This window comes from Macrobrachium rosenbergii, chromosome 42, assembly GCF_040412425.1.
Source record: "Macrobrachium rosenbergii isolate ZJJX-2024 chromosome 42, ASM4041242v1, whole genome shotgun sequence".
In the NCBI taxonomy this organism is placed as follows: Eukaryota; Metazoa; Arthropoda; class Malacostraca; order Decapoda; family Palaemonidae; genus Macrobrachium; species Macrobrachium rosenbergii.
The window spans coordinates 7,693,106-7,714,767 of record NC_089782.1 but is presented as its reverse complement, the minus strand read 5'-3'; the positions used below and the strand labels follow the sequence as shown (position 1 = coordinate 7,714,767).

The window sequence follows — 21,662 nt, the reverse complement described above, 5'->3', positions numbered from 1 at the left end:
TATATATATATATAATATATATTTATATATATATATATATATATATATATATATATATATATATATATATATATATATATATCTATATACATATATATATTCTTTTAACAATTCATTTTTACAGAGATTGACGATTATCCTCAACTGATAAAAACCATGTCTATTTATGTTGCTTCAGTGAGTTTAAAAGGACTTATGGATTCCAATTTCTATTTGTAAAAGAAGGCTTAAACATTTTCATTAAACTTGTAGGTAAACGTACTTACCGTCGCTGATCCTCAAATACAATTAACTCTATAGTTGAGTCAGCCAACCATGCAAGTGAGGTATATAAAGTGCTTCCTTGGCGGAGAGAGGCATTCCAGCTTCGGCAGCGCGAGGAACGGAATCCCGGACATCTGTTCCTGACGGCTGCTGCTTTGTCTATCGTCTCGAAAAACTTCCTCAACGAAGGTACCTCAAGTATAGAAATTATTATTATTATTATTATTATTATTATTATTACTCAAATATTGTATATCATATTCTGACTTCTGTATTATTTCACTCGCGTCACTTTTAACTTCAAAGTGTATTCGTTAAGAAGTTGAAAAATTACTTAGTTTAACCATGTTCCCTTGCGTCTTAGGATTAGTCACTCGTAATTCATAAATATAAATTGAAAAATGTTGACCTCATGTTTTTTATATTTCTACCAAAGATTTGAATTACATTTTTATACAATAGTGAAACGCATTTGGGAAATGAACATGTAAAACAGTGAAGAGTAAATTTCAGAAATATCATAAAACTAAAACTAGTTGATAAATAATATTTAAGCTAACTGAATGAAGACCACTGAAGACCTGCTTGGTAATCTGAAGTTTTCAAAATAATTTGCCTGATATTGGTGAAAAACAATCCAATCACTCTACACTTTTCCTAATCCTTGAATGACTGACACAAGCGAGAATTCCATTAATTTCTACAACCAGTCGTTTGGTTTCTAGGAAGATATTAAGATATTCCTTAAAAGACTGAGGCAATCACAGGTCTAACTTATTTTTTTTTTATCAATATTAATAGCAGATAATATGCTCGTTACCATTCAAAATTAGGAAAATATTTAGGGGTGGTCATTAAAAATATATGTAGATGAATATCAATGCTAACAACAAAGAACATGACATTTTTTTTCCACGATAGATTATAAAGCTGTATCAGAAGTAGTAACCAATAAACCTCAGCATCACTGGAACTTTGCACTCTTGGTTTCTTGCAGATGGGTTACTGGGAAGATCCTTCTAACATGGGTGGCAGTGACCTCCTTTCCTCTACGAACCCATACGGTAACTACACTGTTGTCGACAGGGTTCCCAAAGAGAGCTTCTAAGTTACATCCACGAACACTGGTACCAGTACCCTCCCATGAACCCACTTTGGTATAGCTTAGTTGGTTTCTGGATGTTTGTAATGGGAATGCTTTCTGTTTGTGGTAACTTTGTTGTTATCTGGGTCTTCATGAACACCAAGTCTCTCAGGACCCCATCAAATATGTTTGTTGTAAGTCTGGCCTTCTCAGATTTCATCATGATGTCATTCATGTTGCCCCAACTTTGGTGAACTGTTACTATCAGATGTGGGCCTTCAGCGGTTTCTTCTGCGAAATCTACGCTGCCGTAGGTTCTGTCTGTGGATGCGCTTCTATTTGGTCCATGGTTTTCATTACTCTCGATCGTTACAACGTCATTGTGAAGGGTATTGCAGCAAAGCCTTTAACAACTAATGGTGCTTTGATGAGAATTTTGTTTGCTTGGACTCAAACTATCATTTGGTGCGCTCTTCCATTGTTTGGAATCAACAGATATGTCCCTGAAGGCAACATGACTGCCTGTGGTACCGACTACCTCAGTGATGATCTGACGGGCCACCTTTACCTGTATTTCTATGCTCTTGATTGCTATGTCCTTCCACTCTTCATCATCATTTATTGTTACACATTCATCTTGAAGGCTGTTGCTACTCACGAGAAACAGATGCGTGAACAGGCCAAGAAGATGGGAGTGAAGTCCCTGAGAAATGACCCAGAAGCCAGAAAGACATCTAATGAATGCCGCCTTGCTAAAGTTGCTCTCATGACTGTTTCACTGTGGTTCATGGCATGGACTCCTTACTTTGTCATCAATATGGTAGGCATGAATCACAAGCCTTTCATCACCCCTCTCTTCACCATCTGGGGTTCTTTTTTTTCGCCAAGGCCAATGCTGTGTACAACCCCATCGTTTATGCCATCAGTCATCCCAAGTACCGAGCTGCTATGGAGAAGAAACTGCCATGCCTTTCTTGCCAGACTGAGAGGGATGAGGACTCAGCTGTGTCTGAGAATGCATCAACCACTGAACCCAATGAGAAGTGCTAAATACTTTATGGAATGTGGCAGACTGTAAACAGAACTTGACGAGACCTAACTTATCCTTCGAAATATTTTTCTGAACTTTCTCAAATAATTCCTCTGAATAAATCCTTTGCATTATTATATTCTTTTATTAGAACCTTTCATTTATAAGATTTATCTTCTTGTATTTGTATTTTTCACAATACACATAACTGCAACGAAGTAATATTGTTTATTATTTTGTTTGATTAAATATAAACGAGCTTGGATATACAGTAAATAAGCATATGCAATTATTTATACTCACACATTATAAATATAAAAAAATAGTTATAAGATGTTATATGGAAAGAGACGTCACGCACAAGTTGGAGAAGTGGTTCATGACAGAGCATAACAGAAAAATTATTTTCTTGTATTGCCATTGAAAGCATAGTTATTACTCTTATTTCTACAAAGCTAAGAGAAAAATGTATGAGCTCTGGTGACTTAAATATACTTTAAATAAATACAACATAAGCTTAAAAGCAATGATTTGATAAATACCTGAGAGTATCATAAAGTTGCCCGCACTTTTTCCAGATGTTATATCCGAAATTTGTACCACACCCCACTCGAAACATGTACACTTGCTGCTTCCCTTCTTGTAAACATGTTTTTCACATGTTCCTTTGACTTCAAATATTACTAATCACAAGCTGATATAATACAGATACCTCATAGTATTACTTTCTTCAAATAAATAACTCATTCGGAAAAGTTTATTTATTGCATAAATTCAGTGCTACAGAAACCATATAACAAAATACCTTATATATATATATATATACATACACACACACACACACACACACACACACACACATATATATATATATATATATATATATATACATACATATATATATATATATATATATATATATATATATATTTCAGAAAAGATGGCCGCTAAAGTTTTAAAGGACACATATATGCATTTCATAGCTTCAATGCTTTAAGATGTGATGAAAGAATTTATGGAGTCAGATGGAAGTAGGTCGAGAGACTCGAGGTAAAATCTTTGTGTTCAACAAATAGTTTGATTCCTCAGCAATATTGTCAGTCAGGTGATCTTCCGAAGTGTTATGTATATTCGTGAGTACGTGCGTTAATTTGATCTAGATTACGCCAAAATCTGCCCTAAAAAGTGAGTTTGATCGTTCATTAACGTGACAGACCTGCAGTTGTCTAGACGTAGCTTTGGAGAGGATCCAGGCTTTGAACGGCAGATAAGGTAGAGTTTGAAATCTCTGTTTTTATGGGGAGGAAATTGAACTTGTGATTTTTTACCATGATTTTATAATCATTATGAACTTTTGAACTGGTGTGGGAGATTTAATATGAATATTCATACCTCTTTCATATTATTGTTTTGTCATGTTACGTTTGCCATATCTTGGCTATGCATTTTACACTTTCCATTATTGTGTTTTGCATTTCATATATTTTTGGGAGTTTTCTATCATGTTTGATTCTTCCGACAGATGTCTGTGGACAGATATCGGTGGACAGTGTGGACTGGTTTGAATAACATGTGGTAGACTGGTTTTGACATGACTAATTATTGATTTGGGAGTATGTGTGAGTTTGGATATTTTCAGGCTATTAGCCATAGTGAGACTTCTTTAATCAGAAGTGTTTTGCAGTTCAGAGTTTAGTTATCTAACTCGATATTTCATTTATTATGCATTTTAATCTTTTGCTTTGTTTTATTCATTTCTTGTTGGGTTATTTGAATAATAAACCTATTTTTGTAGAAACTATTGCGTTTCTTTAAATGGTCCATTTAATTGTTTTGGTGAGAATGAGTGCGATTCGGGTGGGTGAACTTGGAAAACGATGAGAGAGAGAGAGAGAGGCGATACAGAGAGAGAGAGAGAGAGGTGATACACGGTGAGAGAGAGAGAGAGAGAGAGAGAGAGAGAGAGAAAGAGAGAGAGAGGAGAGAAAGAGGAGAAGAAAATAGTTAAGTGTTGCCGTACACTTTCAAAAAACGTTAATTCTGCCTCCGTTTCAGATTAAAGATCGTTGGAGCGGTGTCTGTACAATTCAAAGGGTGTTAATTCTGTCCAGCGGGTTACAGAAAAATTGGTGGCAGCATGATTTTAACGTCTTTAGTGATGGCGAAAGAAGGAGATTGCTAATAGACTAATTGGTAACGTTGATGCCCAAGGCATAGGCGACTTCACCTAAGAGCTAAGGCGACGGGTCAGTGTTGAATGAGTTCATAGTAGGTCGTGATTACTGTGTGAAACACGGGGAACCTTTCCTTTTTTTTCCGTTTCTATTCGAGTACTGGGAGTGGGAGTTGTGAAATAGATCTGGATGATCTCTAGAGCAATTTTGGGGTTAACAAAATACCCAAATAAGTGTGAATAGTGGCGATTGTGAGTTAATTACGCAAAGTGATGATTCAACTAGAAACGCGCTGGGTGTTTTTTTTTGCTTCGCCGTCGAGTGGGTGACGTCACAGGCTGCACACAGCTCTGTTGAGAGATAGGTACTTCGTTTTCTGTTTCAAAATTGGTAAGTACCCCATTCTCGTAAGTTGCGCAGAACGCCGTTTTCTGTTCTTCTTTTAGAGGGGGTAACTTGTGCCTTTCTCTAGTGTTCTTTTTGGTTTCTCTTTTTATGTTGTTACGCTCAGGGCGTGTGATTACTCACAAAATGCCGGACGATGCAGCAAGCACATCCCAATCAATTGTGGTGCATAAAGTGACGAACATTTGCGCGGGAATTACAAATTTTAAAGGGGTTAGTTGATGGAAAGCCAACCCAAAATATAGAAACTTTCATTGAGTCAGTGAACAATTATCTGAATTCCAAGAAAATTACGAATGGCGCTGAAGCTTTAACAGAGGCTAAATCATTTCTGGATTTAGATAAAGGAGATATTGGGAAACGAGCACGCAGTTTCGGGTTCAGAAGGTGTAAAACTTGGAATGAACTGCAGAAATTTCTACGAGCTACTTATGGCGGAGTTCAACGTGAATGCGCAGTTCGGAATTTGCGAGAGTTTCTCAAAATAAAGAAGGGCAATGATTCACTAGTCACATACAGTGCGAATTTATTTGATGCAGTAGTTGAGTTAAAGAAATCTATAACAGGTTCTCCATGGGTAACTGGAAATAATATCTCCTTAGATAATTTTGAAAGATTGTTACACTTTGCTTGCCTTTTAACGTCAGTCCCAGATGTAATTGTAGATAGTTTTGATAAGAAAATTGATCAGGATACAGACGAATCCTTTTTGTTTGCACAGATTAACAAAAATCTAGCAAAATGCCCGACACTGGACAGTAGTTTTGTACAGGAGGTGCAAAGATGTCAGCTGCGGTTTCCAAACCACAGAATAATGATAGTCGCTCGCATTCGGGAAATGATGCAACAGCGAAGACATGTGCACGAGTAGAATCGAAGAAAATTCCAGAGAGATCAGTCACAACGATACGTTGTTTTAATTGTGATAAAATAGGCCATAGTAAATCAAATTGCAGAGTGAGATATTGTTCAGTTTGCAAATCTTCAGATCATGGATGGAGATTTTGCCCAGCCACAAAAAGAGTAGAGATTATTCAGGAAGTCCCGGGGAGGTTTTTCTAGATATGACAGGAGAATTCCACATGATGCAAGTTCTAGATACACAAAGGAACAGCAGAATTTTCACAAGATAAGTTCGAAAACAGACACAGGATAATGACTAATCAGGTCTTAGAGTCACTAGAACCTAGGCCGATTGTACGTGGATTCTCTAATGGCAATGAAATTTCTATTTTCATTGATTCTGGTAGCTCAGTTAACTTAGTAAATGCTGACCTTTTTCACTCGAGGTTTCCAGAGTGCAAATTAGTCCCTTCTAGTGAGACAGTGTGTGATGTACAAGCGAGGAAACTGAATATTTTAGGTTCGTCATTTCTTACGCTTTGTATCGGTGGAAAGACAATAGTAGAATCATTTTTGGTCATAGAAGGATTAGCCTTAGGTGAAATGGTTTTGCTAGGACACCCTTCTTGTATGCGACATAACATCAACATTCTTACGGGAGTTCAGGGGATTACAATAGGTGAGTCGGGTTGTTTTGTTCCATATATACACAGGAAAAAAACTTGTGAGAAACCTAAGACACAGTCTGAGACATGTGTAACACAGTCATTAGAGAGTGAAGATATTCCGCAGAGATCTTTCAAAGGATTTTTGTTGGAAGATATTGAATTGCAACCGCGAGTTCCTACATTGGTTAAAGTGTCGCTGAAAGAGAAAAATTTTCCTTCTCAAGTGTGCGTTGTTGAGGGAACCGAGAAATTCAAAAACGTTGTGAGTACGGTGTCAGTGAATGAAATTTCAGTCGCAGGCGTGACTTCAGTAGAATTAGTTAGCTATCAAGACTCAGTGAAAAATATCACAAGGGTACTTATGTAATTGATTTTGAAGAGTTTAATGAAGAGCATAAATTAGTGAGTTTTTGTGGAGACGGGAATATGTTTCCTAACGAGGAGCAACAGTTCCGAAGTCAGGTTCTACATGAACATTTGGCTAAAGTTGATTATCCTGAATATTCAGATAAAGTAGAGAAAGTGTTGAAAGAATATCTAGATATCATTGCTTTGAAGGGAGATAAATTAGGAGTTACAGATGTTTTAGAACATTCAATCCGCCTAGAAAAGGGTACAAATCCCATATATATTCCAGCATATCGAATTCCTTTTAAGATCAGGAAGAAGTAGAAAAAAGAAGTTCAGAAGTGGGAGTCGGAAGGCATTATTAGACCGTCCAATTCTCCGTTTAATTTTCCTTTGCTTGCAGTTCCTAAGAAAGACGGTAGTATCAGAGTTTGTGTAGATTTTCGTAAATTGAATGAAAAAACATGCCCAGATAGATATCCGGTAGCTTGTTTGCCTGATTTGTTTGTTGAAATCGGTGGCAAGAATATATATTCATCTATAGATCTTATGCAAGGGTTTTTACAGGTTCCCCTTTGTGAGAGAAGCCGTAAATATACAGCATTTTCGGTACCAAAGGGACATTACGAGTTTAATAGGATGCCTTTTTGGATTACAAGGGTCCCAATAACATTTACTAGACTGGTTAACACAGTACTTCATGGCTTGTTAGGAAAGTCGGTGTTTGTGTACATGGATGACATTCTCATATGCACAGATACAATTGAAGAACATCTAAAGGTGTTAAAGAAGTCCTCAAGCGATTACGGTTCGCTGGGTTAAAAGTCAAATTGGCCAAATGTGAGTTTCTGAAGAGAAAAATTGTCTATTTAGGACATGTTATCTCTAAAGAGGGAGTTAGAGTGAATGATGAGAAAGTTAAAGCCATTGTGAATTTTCCAGTTCCCAAAACCAGGAAACAGATTCGTTCGTTCCTAGGTATGTCGGGTTTCTTTCGCCGTTTTGTGCGGAATTTTTCTACAATAGCGTCTCCATTGACAGATTTGTTACGAGAAGACGTTAAGTTTGTTTGGGGTGATAGTCAACAATTAGCTTTTGAGAAGCTTAAGAACGCTTTGGTGAACCCACCAGTTTTGAAGTTTCCAGATTTTAGTCAACCGTTCACCTTAGTGACTGACGCGAGTCAGGAAGGTATAGGTGCGTGTTTGATGCAGAAATTTGAGGGGAAATTACACCCAATTGCTTTTTATAGCAGAAAGTTCAAAACACGTGGTAGTAACGAAAGGCTGATGTCAGTTGTGGACAAGGAGGCTTTCGCAGTCGTCTCTAGCCTTGTTCATTTTAAGATGTTGTTGTTGGGAAATAAAGTTGAGATTTTTACAGATCATCAACCGTTGTTAGAGCTTTTAATAAGCCAAATTTGTCGCCCAAGAGAGCACGTTGGTTCCTAACATTGAGAGATTTTGATGCAAACCTCAAATACATTGAAGGTAAGCATAATGTAGTTGCAGATGCATTGAGCAGATATTTTCCGGTCGAGGATGAGGAAATACACACCGAATCCTGTGTGGGAGAAGAGAGTAAATATTTGGTGTCTAATGTCTCTGATATTAGTAGTTCTGAGAGATCGCATGTAGAGGACATACACGTTCCTACAGTGCATACTTCGGGAGAAATAGTGAGTCGGCAGTCTCGGGAGAGATTGTTATTCGTGATAGTGAGAGTAACGCAGTGTGTTATATTACGGGTGAAAATGTCACTTGGGACATAGGCTTGCTGGAACAAAAGCAAGATGAAGATAAATTGTTGTCAGATGCTAAGGCATTTCTTAAGGGAGTTTCACCGAAGAAAGGGTATAAGTTGCCTTTTTCTGGTCTAGAGTTGGAGAATAATTTATTGGTGAGAAAAGTTAAGTATAACTTGCGAAGTACTGAAGCATGGGTGAGATTACACAAATCATCGTGCCAGAGAGTCTAGTACCACAAGTTCTAGACATTGTACATTGTAAATTTGGTTCTCCTCATTTGGGTGTAGACAAGACGTATGAAAACGTCAGGTCAAAGTTCTTTTGGAAAAATATGTTTTCCGCAGTAGAAGCCTTTGTGAAGAAGTGCGCTATTTGCAATGCGAATAAGCCAGCGCGACGACAGTGTCGTGTCGTTTGGGTTCATATCCCATACCACATAGGCCGTTTCAGAGAGTGCATATGGATATTCTGGGTAACTTCTCAGAGTCCGCTTATGGTTATAGACATTTATTAGTAGTTGTTGATGAGTTGACTCGCTTTGTCGAGATTTTCCCACTGAAATACAAATCAGCTGAGGAAGTTGCTATAGCGTTTTTAAGGGGATAATTTGTCGATATGGTGTTCCTGAATGTCTGATCACAGACAATGGTAGGGAGTTTATTAATAAGACTTTAGACGGTCTTGCTAATTTGTTGGGGATAAAGAAAGTATCTATAATCCCGTATAGACCTGAAGCGAATGGGTTGTGTGAGAGGGCGAATCGGAAAGTAATCGAAGCTTTGCGCATGACGGTGGGAGGTTCCGATACACATTGGGACAGATCTTTGGATGAAGTGCGATATAGTATCAATACTATGATGAATGACACAATTAAGATATCTCCAGCAGAAGCTTTGTATGGATACAAGTTGAAAGGACCTTTTGATTTGTTACCAGAGTGTGTTCAGGGTGATGTTACGGTCACTTCATTGATAAATACAGCGAGAGAAAGATTTGCACGTATCAGTAAAGAACTTGAACTTAGTTCGCGTGCAATGGTAGAGAAAAGTAACGCGAAATCGAGGGGAGTGGCTTTTTCGATGGGTGATAGAGTGTTTGTTAAAGTGAATGTTCGGAATGATCTGAATTATAAATTAAGTCCGAAGTTCCACGGACCTTTTGAGATTGTAGAGATCAAAAGAGGGAATAGATTTGTAGTTAAAGATGTAAACACTGGAGTGACGAAATTGACCCATATTTCGAAGTTAAAGAAAGTTGGGATGTAATGGAACGTTTGTATATAGTTAGAGGGATAGATGGGTTAATATTTGTATATATATGATATTTTTTTATTTTTTTTTGTCTCTTGTTCATTTTAGATGTTGAAGTTCTTAGTCATTTGCTTTCGAATGATTTTAGAAGTTGAGACATGGGCTGGTTTCATACGAGATTTGACTCGTGTGTTAGTGTGTTGTTGTGTTATGATGTATTTCGTCATCTGACGCAATATCTTTGTTGTTTAGGATTTTTTTTTTGGGAGATACTTAGTATATCGGACCGAACAAGTCTGATCCTTTTTTTCCGGGTTGGGAGATCGTGTTTGAGTGTTTGGATTTTTTTTTCAGTTTCTTTTTTTTAAATAAAGGGAGCTGTATTGTGAGTAATTGTAATTGTTATGATCATGGGAGCGATTGCCATTACGTCAATTGCTATTTTGTTGAGAGTTAGTTAGGTGTTGCGAAATATTTGCTAACCAGAGTAGAACTTTCATGTCTTTTACGAGATATGATACCTTTTAGTGTTTGGATAGAATTTTTTTTTGTGAGTGAGTTCCGTAGAGTTGTTGTGTTTAGTGGTGAGTTGACTGATTATTCTGAGATACAAACTTGGAATTAGTTCACATTGTGAGTGTTTGGTTTTTGCATTAGTAGTTTTGGTTTGGTTCAGTAACATGAAACCTTTTTGTTATTAGACCTTTTTCGAGTGTTTTTTGGGAGACTCAGTAGTGACATGGGATAGATTAGAGACCATGTTCATTTTGGGAGATCGATGTCGAGGTTCGGGAGTTGATTATAAGACAAGTTGTGCTTTGGTTAGAGAGAAGTATGTGTGCGACAGTGGTATTTTCCAGTTGCGAGTTGTGTCTGTGGGTGGTTGTGAGTTATCATTAGTTCATAGACAGACTCCGACAGAATGTGACTTTAGACAGTTCCTGCGAGATTACCACATTGAGTCCACCAGTACTCTTCCTGCTGTGTTTTTACAAGGAGTATGCAGTTACAATGATGTGCCAGAGCAACAAGTCGACATCATTCGTTCTCGAGGATCCAAACTGTTTGATTCATCCTGCAGAATCCTGTCTACGGAATTTTCGTACTTAGCCGTGCTGTATTCAACAGTTCCGAGAAGATAATTATGCGTCATACGCAGAACGAGCATTTGCAGTGGAGGTACCTACAACCAAGGTGCCAATGACGGTTCCACCGTTGGAAGACATTGACGATTCCGTGATGTTCCAGTATCAGGAATATATTATGCCGACAATTTTAATTGTCTTAATAGCTATTTTACTGATAATTCTTGTTGTGGGGGTAGTAAAGCTTATTCGTGTTTGTAAGATTACATGTAAAGGCTCTAAGAACTCAACCCCAGTGACTTTGGAAGTGCGTCATGAGAGCAGTCCTTAAAGCTGCAGTGCAGTAGACATTGCTAATTGAGCATAGCTCTATTCTGTTATGTTTTATACATATGCTTTTGTTTTAGTTTGCCGTTAAGGAGAGCGAGACGCTCTTATGTGGTGGTGAGCTCTATTTCAGAAAAGATGGCTGCTAAAGTTTTAAAGGACACATATATGCATTTCATAGCTTCAATGCTTTAAGATGTGATGAAAGAATTTATGGAGTCAGATGGAAGTAGGTCGAGAGACTCGAGGTAAAATCTTTGTGTTCAACAAATAGTTTGATTCCTCAGCAATATTGTCAGTCAGGTGATCTTCCGAAGTGTTATGTATATTCGTGAGTACGTGCGTTAATTTGATCTAGATTACGCCAAAATCTGCCCTAAAAGTGAGTTTGATCGTTCATTAACGTGATAGACCTGCAGTTGTCTAGACGTAGCTTTGGAGAGGATCCAGGCTTTGAACGGCAGATAAGGTAGAGTTTGAAATCTCTGTTTTTATGGGAGGAAATTGAACTTGTGATTTTTTTACCATGATTTTATAATCATTATGAACTTTTGAACTGGTGTGGGAGATTTAATATGAATATTCATACCTCTTTCATATTATTGTTTTGTCATGTTACGTTTGCCATATCTTGGCTATGCATTTTACACTTTCCATTATTGTGTTTTGCATTTCATATGTTTTTGGGAGTTTTCTATCATGTTTGATTCTTCCGACAGATGTCTGTGGACAGATGTCGGTGGACAGTGTGGACTGGTTTGAATAACATGTGGTAGACTGGTTTTGACATGACTAATTATTGATTTGGGGAGTATGTGTGAGTTTGGATATTTTCAGGCTATTAGCCATAGTGAGACTTCTTTAATCAGAAGTGTTTTGCAGTTCAGAGTTTAGTTATCTAACTCGATATTTCATTTATTATGCATTTTAATCTTTTGCTTTGTTTTATTCATTTCTTGTTGGGTTATTTGAATAATAAACCTATTTTTGTAGAAACTATTGCGTTTCTTTAAATGGTCCATTTAGTTGTTTTGGTGAGAATGAGTGCGATTCGGGTGGGTGAACTTCGGAAAACGATGAGAGAGAGAGAGAGAGGCGATACAGAGAGAGAGAGAGAGAGGTGATACACGGTGAGAGAGAGAGAGAGAGAGAGAGAGAGAGAGAGAGAGAGAAAAGAGAGAGAAAGAGGAGAAAAATAGATGTAAGTGTTGCCGTGAGCGAACGTTCATACGCCTCCGTTTCATGATTAAAGATCGTTGGAGCACGTTACGTACACCTTCAAAAGGGTGTTAATTCTGTCCTCGTTACATATATATATATATATATATATATATATATATATATGTGTGTGTGTGTGTGTGTGTGTGTGTGTGTGGGTGTGGGTGTATATATATATATATATATATATATATATATATATATATATATATATATATATATAATTATATATATATATATATATACATTTGTGTGTGTGTGTGTATACATACATATATGTGTGTGTATGTATTAATTGTAGAATCTTCTGGTCATTTTTACCAGATGCATATGTAACTGTAATTACTATAATGCCCTCTTAACATCTCAAATTCTTTACTGAAGGGGAGGATGGGGTGGGTAATCTGTATGAGATCTGTTAATCAATAATGTTTTCGTTTTACTGGAGTTCAGCCTCATACCCTACCGAATACACCAATCCCTGATCCAGTCCATGTCCCGACTGAGGCCGAGGGCAGCTTCATTTCTCAAAAGTGGGGACTTTATTACACCCACAAGTGTTTATCATAAGCTTACTGAACTATCTTAGTTTCCAAGCCAACAACCATGCCACTTGTATACGCTAAAAATAATGGTGGATCAAGAACACTCCCTTGGTTCACTAAAGATCCTTTCCACAGCAACTCACTGCTGCCTACCTGTAAGGAAATCTTGAAGTAATCTTAAAACATATTCACTCGCTCCAAGATTCTGAAGTTTACAATAAATGCCTCGTGAATTACTAAATCGAAAGCAGCACTAAATTACTCTCCACTCAAAACCCTTACCAAGGATCCCTTGCAAATGGCATTTCAAGTCTGAAAGAGCATCGCATAGTACCTAGCTGCTTCCTATATGAATATTGACTATCAGCTAACAATACATTAGATTCAACATACTATATAGTTGTTTAAAAACAAGCCTTTCAGCAACTTTGGAGAGCACAGAGAGAGTAGAGATTGGTCTTCAGGTACTGCAGTTTGCGGGTATGCCACTCTTTGTAACAGGTACTGTATTACTAAACTTACCTAATCTGCAAAGATACTACATTGTCATAAAAACCTTAAGAATCTACTAATCTTGAGAAACAGCGTACTAGAATTTTTTTTAAAAAACAAAGGGAAGAAACCATCAAGGTGTTCTCCACCCCCCGCTATCCAGATTTTCAAGAGTTTTCTTAATATTCCCAGACAGTTTTTCTCTGGGATATTAAGAAAATTTTGAATAAGAAGAGTTTCAGGATGTCAAGTATCAGGCAGAGGTATCTCTGCAGCTGATTGCTTCACTTCAAAAGCTTGATGAAACAGTTCACCACAGATAAGGCTGATTAATTCCTTCAAGGTTCCTCTTCAAGGAATTATTTTAATTTCTCTCGGAAGGTAAGGTCTATTCATGGCACGGCAAGACTCAACAAAAATGGTGTAATTTTCATTTGATTCATCCATGATACATTACTTTTAGCTGTGAATGTAGTAGTTATCATTATCTTTCCTTTCTTGTTTTGACAGCTAAACTATGTTATGAGAAATGACAATGGAATGGTACTCACACACTCACACATTCTTTAGTATTTTAACCTAAATATATATATATATATATATATATATATATATATATATATATATATATATATATATATATATATATATATATATATATACATATATATATCTTATATATAAAAGTGAGTATTTGTATATTTGTATATAAGCTATTAACTTAGTGCTCTGTAGTAATTGAACTGCTTGACTGATGTAGACAAAATTGGGCACATGGCTGTCATTTGACCCAACTTAGATAACAGGACAAGTTTCAAACCCATAACAACCCCCTTCCCCTTCCCTCATCGCCCTTCCCCTCTTCCTTTTTGTAAATAAACTCTGTGTTTATCATACCTCACACCACAGTAATACCTTGATAAAAGGGGCAGACAGCACAGTAATACCTGATTAAAGGTGACAGACAGCACAGTAATACCTAGTATAGCAATACCTGGATAAAAGGGACAGTCACCACAGTAATACTTCAATAAAAGGGACAGATAGAACAGTAATACTGGTTAACTGTGACAGATAGTATATTATGCATATGCACTTTTTATGTTGTGTTGTGCGTTCCCAATGTTTGAATGACTCTGCTTCTTTTTTATTGTGTTGATGTTCTGCAATAGCCGAGAACTCCATTACTCATAGGAACGCAGGATACTTGGTAAATAATTCTTCTCACACTGTTTATCTAATTTCAGGAGGGGGTTAGTGATTTCACCGGGCACTTTCTACATTTTTATTCTTATAACACTAATCGTTCACACGGCCAGCCACACTGGACTTAGAAATTTCTCTTGATGTCAGAGAGGAGAGTGACACAGATCTTACCCTAAAGGGATTCAAGTTAACTCTAACTAAAAATTGATCAGAATGAACTCTGGACCTATGTTGAATAAAACTCCGCCTCTTTGAGGAAGTGTACTCTATTCTTAATGGTTCAATTTCAACTCCCACTTTTGGCAAGGACAAATCAGGGGTCAATTTTGCTGACCTTTTCACTTCATAATCATTCCTTTAGCTCCTCCTTACTTTCCCATATCTTGAGGTTGGTTGTTTATTCAACTCAAATTTACTTGATCTCATGGCTCATCATTTCAAATTATCAACACTGTCTCTCTCTCTTCTAGCTCTCTCTTCTCATAATCCCGATCAGTGAATTTCAACTTATTCACTGTAGAAATACTTTCAAACTCATTGCATAACATCACTGCCACATACCTACATTGACTACAATGTACAAAATTATAAATTGAGTCAACTAATGTAAGAGGATTAACCATCTCAACACTATACAAAACCATTACAAAATTTAACTCTAAGCCAACCAACTAAGGTAAACCCAGCAATAATAATGTAATGCAAAAAAAATGAATAAAGTAGTCATGTAAGCAGGTGCATGGAAATAAAATCATATGAATGCCTATAATATGCATTCAAAGAAAAAACTTGACTATAGTCAATTACTTCAATGTCAATAATTTCCATTAATAAGCAATAAATGCAAGAAATATAATGCATCATAGTGCTAAACACAAACAAGACAAGTATGAGTTTATATATCAAATACTCAAACTAAATGCAGAAAATTATGGCAAAGTAAATATATCAAATGCTTATTACTCTCTGGTTATCAATCATGATAACTTGGTAAAAAATTCACACATCATAAACATATCTGATTGTTATTAAAAGAAATCATAGATTGTGAATAAAAAAAAATCATCAAAATGTTCAAGTGCAAGTCAATAGTAAACGCTATCACTCTCTAGGAAGGATTCTGTCCATCATGTCTTTGATTATGGTAAGCTTATTCAATATTAATTTCCTGACAATTATAAAGGAAATGAAAGCAAACAGTACCAAAAGAATGACATTTATGAATGACATGATAGGAGAAATCTCTGTCTTATATGTATGAAAGAAAGTATGAATCTCTTCTAGCTTTGTGAATGTCTCCAATTCCAGTTCTGAAAGTTGAAATTCGTTAATAACTTCAAACTGATGTACACTTTTAGTGAAATTCAAACTGTATGTCGTGAAGACTGTAGGTTTGTAATACAAATTATGTAGAATGACCAATTCACAAGCAGATGAAAATGAGTGTACATTATTGAAAACTACTTCTGTTTTGTTTGACTTACAGTCAATCTTAGCATTCAATCTGTTTGCTGAGAACACAAAAATTTCATCATCAATGATTTGAGCCTTGAAAGTTTCTGTAAACGGTATATATTTACAATGGTTCTTACCATTCTTGTTGTTTACAAGATCATCTAGACAATGAAGAGCACTCAAGGGTTCATAGAAATTCACAATGTTACAAACATATACACCATCGTTAAGCATGACACATTCCCTGAATTTATGTTCGGGAATTTCTGTCACTAGGAACGAATCATGCTGCAAGGCAAAGTGTCGAACTGTTCCTTCTAGTACAATGGACTTATTATCTACTACCATTGGGAATGGATAAACTGACATCAATGATTTGATGTCTGGATTGTTGAAAGGGATCACTAGTATGATTTGATTGGCTATCACTTTCACTGTGATCATGCCATAATAGTCCACTATATTTTCTACTAGTGGCTTCAAATGGTTGTTCACAACACACTTCTGAATAATGGCTTCAATTTCAGTAGGGTTATCAGAAAAGGCGACAGCAGGTTTTACCTGCCATCATGATTGCATTGAGTAATTCTTTTGTATTCCAGAAGGAAATTACTTGTTTCTATGAGCAGTTGCTCCATCATTTCTGTTTGATGGATTCTAGCAATTTCTGATGAAACATTATGGAGTGCACTATTCACAAATTCTTTCAGCACTGTGATCATTTTCTGATTTTGATTGACATTTCCTATTACTTTATTATAGACAGTGCCCTGCTCAGAAGCCCAATTTTCAAGTTGAGCCACTCTTTCCTTTAGCCTTTCAACATTACCATCGGTCGCCACTCCAAAGAGATTATGTAAAGCGACGCCTATAAAGGGTATGAGTGATCGCTTTACTACTTTCCTTGGCATAACACTATCAATGTCACTCTGCAACTTGGAGAGCATGTCGTACAAATTTCTATCTTGGACACTGTGTAATCCTGCCTATATCTGATTGCTCAGCTGGACTAACTGCTCTCTCTGATCGATAATGGACTCCGTCTGGATCTTAACAATGGCTAGGTCCTGTATCATCTTAACCTTGCCATGTTCCTTGATGATGGCTCCCTTCCTCAGTTGTACGAGTGAGTTGACAATTTTACTCACTGCCAACCACCAAACAATCCATTTGCTGAAATAATGTTATTAAGCAGTAAAAATCTTATCAACTACATTTGTTTACCATTGCACTTGCCATTACCTTCTTCTCAAATTATACCTTGGGGTCATTGAAGATTCTATTTTATTATCTATCTTATCTTTATTAGACAAATCTGTCAACTGGGTAGACGACCAAGGTTCTGAATGAACTACTTTAATGTGGTTCCAATGTACAATAGATTCTCTCAAGGTAATCTCATGCATTAACTTGAATTTATTCAACTTCAAAACTTCTAAAACTCTATATGGACCTCGGAATTTAGGTGATATTTTAGTATTAGGTCCTTCAAGAACATGATTGAGTACATAAACTTGTTGTCCTACCTTTAACGAGGGTATGGTGGACCTGTTATTGTAATACTTACTAGATTTTTTATGTAACTCCTTTAATCTAGTCCTGGTAACCTTTATAGTCTCATACGTACGTCTTGTCTTCCAAGCAATATAATCCTCATAGTTGTACGTACGTCTGGGTGGTCTAGCATCATCCAAAAGTGAATTTGGCATTCTCTTTTGGTAGCCATACAATAGGAAATGAGGAGTTTCTCCTATTGATTCATTTACTGTGTTGTTTAGAGTAAATTGTATGTCTTCGAGAGTCAAGTCCCAGTCTTCAGTGTTTGGGGTTACCAATGTTTTCAGAACATCCTTTATTTTGCGATTTGTTCTTTCTAATGCTCCATTTGAGCTTGGCTTATGTGCTGTTATTTGACATTTCTGTATCTCATAAAAGTCACACAGTTTCTTTAGAATGGCACCAGTAAATTCAGCAGCATTGTCTGAGAGCAAAACTTGAGGACATGAATGTCTGGTTATGATTCTAGACTTAAAGGCTTCTGCCACCGTCGATGCTTCTCTGTTTCTGGTTGGAACAATTTCTACGTATCTGGTCAAATAGTCAATGAAAACTAAAATCTGTTTATTTCCTCTGATGGTGTTCAGGAATGGACCTAAGAAATCCATTGTGACTACTTGAAAAGGATTTAATTCTGAAGGATACATTTCCAGAGGAGCCTTGACGTTGACATTCTTTTTTATGTATATTACATATGGTACAGTTCTGAACAAATCGACTAGCATCTTCACTACATCGAGGCCAAAAATAGTTTCTAGTGATTGTTCTACATGTTTTCTTAATTCCAGGATGTCCTGATAACTTGTATGAATGGGTTAGTTCTAAAACGTCTTGTATTAGTGTATTAGGAATGTACAAACGTGAACAAGCATTTGGTTTGTCTGAAGTTTTGTACAATAATCCATCTATCAATTGAAACTCTGAATTTTCTCATCTTGCAAGAGGTTACCAATTACTTCCCTTATTCTAGAATCCTTTTGTTGTTCCTGACGAACTTTGTCTAAATCTAAGTCTGTGATTTGACAACTGAAGGCGAAATTATGAGTGGTAATTTGTTTCTCGTTCTCTTCTTGTGATCTAGATAAGGCGTCAGCTAATGTGTTATATCTACCAGGTATATATCTAAATTCTGGGGCAAATTCTAATACGCTAACGAACCATCTATTGAACTTCATATTATTGGTAAAAGCCCTTGTTTTGAAAAGATCACAAATGGGTTTATTATCTGTAAGAACATTAATTTTATGTCCTAGCAAAATGTGCCTAAATTTCTGTAATCCCCAGACTAAGGCTAAACATTCTCTTTCTGTTGTACTGTAATTTCTTTCAGCTGCATTCAAAACTCTACTGGCATAGTATACAGTCCTCATCCTTGTTTTATCCTTTTGCATCAAGACGGTACCTAGTCCTGTACTTGAAGCATCACAGGCTAAGTAGAATTCCTCCTCGAAGTCTGGATAAACTAGGATAGGATCTGTTATCAACATATCCTTTAGTGTTTTGAACGCTGTTTCCTGTTCATCTTTCCACTCATAGTTAGCATCTTTCCTAGTTAACTCAGTTAATGGTTTTGCTATGGTAGCAAATCCCTTTATGAAAGGTCGATAATATCCTACCATACCTAGGAATCTTCTTAGTGCCTTCAAATTTCTTGGGGCTGGATAGTCTACAATAGCCTTAATCGTTCCTTCTTGCATTTTCAAACCATGTTTACTGATAACATGTCCTAGATATTCTAAAGATTTCTTCATGAACTGACATTTCTTAATTTTTACCTTTAAACCGGCCTTTCTGAGCCTATCTAATACTAATTCTATTGTCTTGAAATGACTCTCTACATCCTTACTAGCAATTATTACATCATCAAGATAAACCGATACGTCTTCAACATCTCCTAAGATTTGCAGCATTAAACGTACAAACGTTATAGGAGCCGAAGTAAGACCAAACGGCATTACCTCGAATTGCAAATGTTCTTTGTGAGTACTGAATGCCGTGAGATGCTTGGATTCTTCATCGAGAGGAACTTGCCAATATCCACTTAGTAGATCGAGGCTAGAAAATACCTTGGCACCTCCTAATTGAGCTAATATGTCATTAATGACTGGCATTGGCATTCGATCAGGGACGGTGTGGGAATTCAATTTCCGGTAATCTATTACCATCCTCCAACTACCGTCTTTCTTTGGAACTAGCAGTAAAGGTGAATTATAAGGTGACTTAGAAGGAATTACGACTCCATCTTCCTTCATCTCTTCAACCATCTCGTCTATGATGGGTCTTTGACTTATTGGAAGTTTGTAGTTAGGTACATAAAAGGGTCTAGCACCTTCTTCTATGACTATTTTGTGCTGCAGGACATCTGTCCTTCCTAACTTATCTCCTGTTACCGCTACAACACTCCTATATTTCTCTAATATCTGTATTAACCTGTCCCTACAATGAGGAAAATCTGTATTATTTACTTCCCTTCTAATCTAACTCTTGTGTCAGCTACAGAGACAAATGCTTTTTCACTTAGGGTTAGTAAAGGGTTAGTAATCACAATTTCCTTACAGAATTCTATGCCGGCATGCAATTCTAGTCTCTTGTCAGAATAATTATACACATAAGTCGTGCAATTTCCACCATTAAGTCTTACTGGGGAATTGTCCATTTTCACAAAGTCTGGTAAGTCTTCATTAACTAATAACACATCTGTATCACCTAGGTTTTTATCTGTTACAATTCTAAGACAAACCTTTGTCAGACCTTGTGGATGCAGCATAACGCTATTATTTAATCTAAATTTTACAAGATTATCATCGGCAGTACTAACTAAGCAGATTTCTTCTGCATTCTGTACATCGGCAGTGTAACAGACATCAGTATCATCTGAACTTTCATCTTGTGGTATCACAGAACTTATCTCTGTCATTTTCAGGTTGCCTAACAGAACACCTCATTGAGATACTTCTCTTCTGTATCTTCTCTTATTATTAGGTGACTACCTTCTATTAGCGTGTCAGGATCATCAGGTTGGGAAAAAAGAACTCCAGTTCTTCGGAGGTATCTACTTGTTGTGCACTTGAGTCATCAGGTTCATACCTGCTATCTGAGAATTCATCCTGAGTGGCTTCTAGGCTTTGAAAAGCAGTTTGACTATCTTCTCCTATTTCTTCTATCATTGAATTTCTACACACTGTCCTACCCGGGGGTTAGCATTATATTCCATTTCTATCTGTTGGATGTCTACTTCTTCAGATGAGGCTGTCTCAGGTAAAGTGATCAAGTTTATCTGAAACTGTTCCTCTTCTTCAAGAAGAGCAAACATTTCCTCTATCAATTTCCTTGATAGTTATTCTTCCATTGCTACAATCTAGTATAATTCCACATCTTTTCATAGCCTGGAAGGAAAATAGAGCTTGAGCTGGAAAATATTTCTCTTCCAACACCACAAACTCTTCCCTGTATTTCTTATTTAGAATTTCTATCTCTAAATTGACATTGCCTATAGCCCTTATTTGCTTTCCAGCTATCCCCTTTATGGTCCTATAGGATTTTCTCATTTGGGAAAGCTCACAACCTATATGTTCTGTTAAAGTGCATTTATCTATGATACTTACAGTACTGCCTGTATCCAACAATATGGAACTCAGTACACCTTCTAAGTGTACTTGTATGATAGGCAACTCTTCCTGACACGTATTAAAATTCTTTACAGAAAACACTATTTCATTACTTCGAGTAATGTCTGTTGGGGATACATCCTTATTCAATATCACTATTTCTTTCTGTAAGGGTGGACCTTTCTGCTGCGCTCTCTGTGATTGTCACTGAGAATCCCCTTGATTTGGGTTACTGGGGGAGGTATTCTGATTATTAGGCTGAGTATTGTGGTTATTTTGAGACCCCTGAGAATTTCCCTGTCTGTTGTACCAACAGTTCTGGATCAAATGTCCTATCTTATTGCAATTCGAACACC

At 36.7% G+C, this 21,662-nt stretch overlaps 1 pseudogene; it reads left to right on the top strand.

The window, feature by feature from the left end:
* Positions 1 to 1,261: 1,261 nt before the first annotated feature.
* On the top strand, positions 1,262 to 2,513 carry LOC136827919 (rhodopsin-like; annotated as a pseudogene).
* The last annotated feature ends 19,149 nt before the right edge of the window (positions 2,514 to 21,662 follow it).